A 6,619-nucleotide genomic window follows, 5' to 3' on the forward strand; every position below is an offset into this window, starting at 1 on the left:
TGTCACTCTTAGGTAAAAGTTCTGCTACAGTGTTATAGCTCCGTAACATTCTGCATGATAAGAGAACGTGGCGGCAATCGACGCATCCTTTGATGTTATGTGTCGGAGTACAACAACTTGTACGTTACAGTCAAGAAACCCGTGTGTGCCAAACCCTGAAACTCCACACTAAAAAGACAAGCGCTGTAAATAGGTCAACACTGCAGTGGCAGACGACAGCGTTGCTGCGATTTTGGATGATGGTATTGCGTCGTGTGGTGACACTCCCATTCACAAAAGACGGTCAAATTTTCCAAATAACAAGTGAACATAGGTCACTTGGAATATATCGCCGATTTTTCCTGATCGATCATCTCCCGAGCAACCTTTGATTTTCCTGGGATAACAGAAGACAACAACAACAATACCGCTGCGAAAAACATGATTTATGCCGCTAAATCAGCAAATTTTGCTGACCCAAGTAATGATGGTCAATTTTTCTGGCTACTACAAAAGTTATCTCTGCGAGATTCCGCGGAGGATGATTTGGTGATTGGTGTGCAGCTCGAGGTCATGTAGGTAGCCGCCGCTGATTCCCTTTAGTAAGGAGGATTTCTGAGTGACCAGTGACAAAGGTCGGCAACAAGCCTTTTGCATGGCAAATATAATTAGTTCCCTCAACTTATGACAGTTCTCTCTTTGTAATCTAACAATTTAAAGTTGAGGCAGTTCAAATGTAATACGTGAAATTCTGTCGCTTTTTCAAAAGAAAAATGCCTATGTGGCATGTTTTGAATATATCATAGTTGAGAGAGGGGCCTGCTCGACCGTCCATGAATATATTAAAAGTACAACAGCCATATTGGAAATTAGAAAATACTAAATTATACGTATATATACAATTGGTGGTACCAGCCATGCGGGGTTATTGCCATTCATGATGTTGTCTAAATGTTTTTTGTTTTAGTCATATAAAATGTTTCATGTTTTCCTCCAAGAGGCACCTTGCTAAGTTGTAGCCAGTGTGCGAAGAAAATGACAAAAAATTCACAATCGATAGCAGAGCATGGTTTCGATCCATGGACCTCTGGGTTATGGGCCCAGCACGCTTCCGCTGCGCCACTCTGCTCGCTTTTTCCCTAGGCCTACTACCCATACTGTCTTTATTTCATAGTGTGCGTTATTCTAAATATCATTATATTTGATAATTAGAATGAAAAGCTCTCTCAATTGATGTATGTGCCTTTTTGACGCTGGGCACTAGGCGGTAGTAGTCAAGGTAGTCTTTGGCAGCGATGTTGATCGGTAACTGACAGGAACCAACTAACTATTCCTTCAGGATTCTTCTCCAACGTCATCTTCTGAAATGGACATTTCCGTCGCAGAGTGAGAATGAGGTGAATTCTACATATATAATATCATATACTATCATTATCGAATATATATTATCTAATATATATTATAGAGTTTATATGTTGAGTCTCATAGCAGGAATAACAGTCGCATTACTCATTACTGTCAGAAGTATCAACAAAGTAGCATTACAGTATGATAAATGTACATTGCAGGTTTAACATGAAGAGCTTAACGTGAAGTTGCTATGGTTGTTCACCAATGCGAACTAGAATGAGAGCTCATGAAGAATGTACACAGTCGCTAGTGGTTTTGAAATTATTGCGTGTTACCGCTAGTCTTTTCGAAATGAGTGATTCGGTTTTTTGTAAAAGAGATACATGTAAAATGAGATTAATTCAACATATTAAAGCAAAACTACTGAATTACCAATGATTCCTGTTTCTACCGACATTTTTTCGGTGAAAATACCTTAAATATGCATAGGCATGTCACAGGGCTAATGAAGTTTCTGATTTATTATCAGCACGTCACTTAAAATTTATACAATACATTTTCATGATCTGTTCAACTCGTGGGCATTTCTTTTACTACGGGATGCAAGCTTGTGCTGTGACGCCATCGCTTGCTGTTAGTTTGTGTGACAGTTTTCCACAAAAGAAGTTTAAGAATATGCAAGAAACTTCAAGTGTAAACAATAACATTATTTGATACACACAGGCAGGCTGTATTCACAAGCTAAATGTCATGCGTATCATTTTAGTAGGAGAAAAAAAAAAAAAACAAACAAACAAAAAAACCCAAAAAAAACCAAAACGACTGCATTACACGGATAGTGTAAACAAGTGGAATATAATTTAATAAATAGGGCACAATAAGTTTTGGTGCAAGAGTGACACTTACTTATGCTTTACCAATGAAAATAGATGACAATTCATGCAAGGGAGGCACCGTGGGACCGTGGTTAGGGGACCGGAGTCACTATCAGAAGATGGTGAACTCGAGACCCGGTAGGCGGAGAATGACGGAATTTGTCAGGTGACGGTGATTTCGAGACTCCAGGACGGTGTTTTGCCCCTAAGAATGTCATTTTACTCCTCATAATTCCATTGGGTAGTGGGTTATGGATACCTAATCCTGTCATTGGGTTCGCCTGTTGGATAAATAATACATGATAAAAAGTGGAACTACCAGCGAATCACAGTGAACTAGCTAAAATATTAAATATTTATACCAAACTTTCTTGTTTAACTTTCTCTAAGGAATGGTAACTAAATGATAGTGATCAAAAACGGAAACAATAACATAAAATACATTATACTACATTGAAAAAAAATTAAAATAAACATACTACATCCCATATTCAGAAAATTCATACGGTGAAAATGTTAATGACAGGAGCAATCGTTTATGATATTGATGAATACCTGCAAAGTTTGTTGACCATGGACGGCAGGTATTGTTTAGTTCTAATAATTTAGAATAGTGATAACTATCAGTTGGACTGAAAGTTCTTCTCTGATTGGAAGGCAATGATACGACATCTATAAGGCGATAATGCAAAGCAACACAACATGATAAAATGATGAATGATTCTGGGCAGAACGAATAATAATTATTTGAGTTGCTTTGCAATTTGTTCACCAATTTTGCAACGTCAAAACAACTCAATAAAAATGAACACATAAATTGTTCACGAAAACGTAAACACCGTTTGTCTCCTGCGTTTATAGCGTACATCACGGCTTTTAATCACTTCGACCCCTGATGTTTCTACCCCGTCAGCCCTGGTCCACTTCGACTCCCCCACCTCAGTCACCTCGACCTCCTCATACTAATTTCCTTGCGTGTTAACCAATATGAACTTAAAATGCTCACGTGTTTTATTATATATTGCAGTTATGTGTAATTTAAACCTTTGCCACACGTTTGCAACTTCATTGAAAGTGTTATGATCAACATAATGAACAATATTTACCACAGATCAATTTCTAAAGGTCATTAAGTATTCAAATATGTACTTAGCTGAGATAGAAATAATTTCTTTGACTGCTGTCATTCTATCACCACTTTATATAGTAAGTGTAATTGCCGTCGGTCAAATCCTTCAAGCTATATATGCCGAACTGTGACAGCTCATTAAATATGTAAATTATAAATTAGCTGACATGAAAATGCGAAATGACTTTCAATATTGGTATAACCCGGTATAATCATCAATGTACACAGCATATTTTGCCAATTTTGATCAAATGAATCCAAGTATATATCCCAAATTAGGAAAGGTCATTTAATATGCAAATGACGAATTGACTGAAATACTCTCATTAATATGCAATTAGGAATTGGCCAAAGTAAAATGTTAAATGGCTTTCAATAATGTTGTACCATAGCTTTTCAATATATGCAGCAAGATTCATCACTTTGGTGGAGTCAATTCAGAGATATATATCCCTAATTAGGAAAGTTCATGATATATGCATATAAAGGAATTGGTTGAAGTTAAACTGCTTAATGATTTTGAACAACGTTATATCATAGTATCTTCAATGTACATAGCAAATTTCATCAACTTTGGTCAAGTCATCCATGTATATATAATATTTAATATATATCTATATATATATATTATATATATATATAGATATATATTATATATAATATATAATCTTTGGTCAACAGTACATAATTATATATATATATATATTATATATATATATATCATATATATATATATATAAAATTAGGAAACTTTATTAAATTGCAGATAAGGAATTGGCTGAAGTAGAACTGCTTAATGATTTTGAATAACGTTATATCATAGTATCTTCAATGTATATAGCAAGTTTCATCAATTTGATCAAGTCAATTCAGATATATATCTAATTAGGAAAGTTTATTAAATAGGCAAATAAGGAATTGGCTGAAGTAAAAATGCTTAATGACTTTCAATAATGTTATATCATAGAATCTTTAATGTACATAGCAAGTTTCATAAATTTTGATCAAGTCAATTCAAATATATATCCCCGATTTCAAAGTTCATTAAATATGCGAATTAGGAGTTGGATGAAGTACAAATGCTTAATGATTTTCAATAACGTTAAACCATAGTATCTTCATATACATGCCAAGTTTCGTCAATTTTGAGCATGTCAATTCAGATATATACCTTATTAGGAAAGTTAATTAAGTATGCAAATTAGCAATTATCTTTCGTGTCAACCCTTAATATCTTTCACAGCTGATATATCTTGGTGTGATCAACAGTTATAGCAAATCTCATCAAGTTGTGTGCAGTCGTTCTCAATGTATATCCGTTTTTTCTAAAACCATTAATTATGCAAATGACTTGAAACTAAGCAAGCCACACCCACCAAAAACTAATCAGTTCTTGCCATTTGCAAACTAAATTTATGTACCAGATTTGATTCCGATCTAATGTGCCGTTTTTGAGATATCGAACACACAGACAAACAGACAGATATACAAACAGACAGACAGATAGACAGGACAGACAGACAGACGGACAGAATCCACAGACAGACAGACAGACAGACATCGCTGCGATGTAAGCTCACGTGTGTGAACACGTGAGCTAAAAACCTCCATAGCCATGAGGCAGGCAAATGTATTGTATAGGTGTCCAAGGCTAACTGTCATTACCTACTCTAAGGCGCTGGCTATGATGCTTGCATTTTGCGTTTCAAAATTGCCAAATATATTGTTTCGAACCAGCAGATATATTTAGAACCGTGTCATATAACATAAAAAAAAAGTGTGACGAGGTTGAGTGACTGGCGTTTGGGGTCGAGGTGACTGCAACCCCAATTAGAGGGTGTGAACTACTTGGGTCGAAACGCACAGGGGTGACCTGCTCTCCGGTCTAATGACGTCCAATCTGCTTGTTAAAAAGCATGACAAAAGTAAACTAAACACACTCCCCAAACAGCTGTTGTTCTACAGTCGGTAATGCGATGTGGATAATCAAATCCAATCCCGTCCCATCTTTGAGAAAATGTTAACAATGTGGACACACTCTACAAATATACCAAACGATGTGTATGTGTACGTTTGTGATATGTTTCTACTCATAATCCAGAAAACACAAAAGACCAAATGCCACCTACAACAGTGACCTTAGTGAGCCTGACTCCGATACTATGACCTTTTGTATTCATCTTACCTGCAAAAGGCCCTCGCAACGCGACCCCCCGGTGTTCAGATTGGCAGCGTAACCTTCCGCATAATTTTCGTAATTCTAGGTTTTGATGATTGATCTGAACATTTACTGCAAAGGGAATCGGCCTGATTGAATCTGAATGCTGCAGTAGATGATTTTCGAGCCCTTCATGTCGTCATGTAAATAGGTGGAAGTAGTGGCCTTGTTTAATAAATCAAACAAACATCCCTTTGCGCGTACGCAAGGTTAACGATCTTTTATTAGACATGTACAGCCAATGCTCTTAGTACATAACACAGGAGTGAGTTAACATTTTGAATTTCAAATATCGCAAAATGTCGGGAAATTTATTTTGCTAGTTCCAAACTTTGCACGGTGACCAAAGATTTTTATTGTTGATAAAGTTTGAGCAAAACTTTAAGTCTTTCACTTTCGAGGCGCATACCACCTTAATTTGCAGTCAAAAGTCTGACTGGAACATTAGCCCATACCTGACCCTATTTTCGTTAGCAAGGCAGTCAGCGGTGGAAATGGTGCAGGGTACCAGCTACCCGTGCAGGTCGTGCATGTCCAACTCACCGACATCATGGTCGCAAACTTGACGCTGATTGTGCCGGCTGACAAGCAACAGGCGCTGCTCCATGCCAGAGTTCATCCATCCGACGCAAAGTTTTCAAAGAAGGTGCGATAAGTTGAATAAACCAGTGAACTAGTGTTACAAGCCACATGTCACTCCTGAAAGTCATGATTAAAAACAGAAAAATGGGTCAAAATTAACGAAATAGAGGGAGAAAAGCCGATTAAACATAAGGAAGGTCATGTGTTAACCTCTGGAGTAGCAGCGTGTTTTAGTCGAATGCACAACCATTGTATGTCATGGCAATCTACACTTTCGAATACAATAGCGTTGATAACCTCTCATTATTTTCAATGGTGAATTTAAAGCGCTGATGGCACACAATAAACCCTACAAAATTCCTCGAGGTCAACGTGTACACGCCTCTGGTCCCATCTGCTCCCGTTGCTCTGCCGATAGCGCGCGTCAGCCATGGCCTCCGCGCAAAACTGCCGTGGGACAAGTCACACTTTTTGCGTAGTTACTTC

Source organism: Ptychodera flava, chromosome 3 (assembly GCF_041260155.1).
Source record: "Ptychodera flava strain L36383 chromosome 3, AS_Pfla_20210202, whole genome shotgun sequence".
Taxonomy (NCBI): Eukaryota; Metazoa; Hemichordata; class Enteropneusta; family Ptychoderidae; genus Ptychodera; species Ptychodera flava.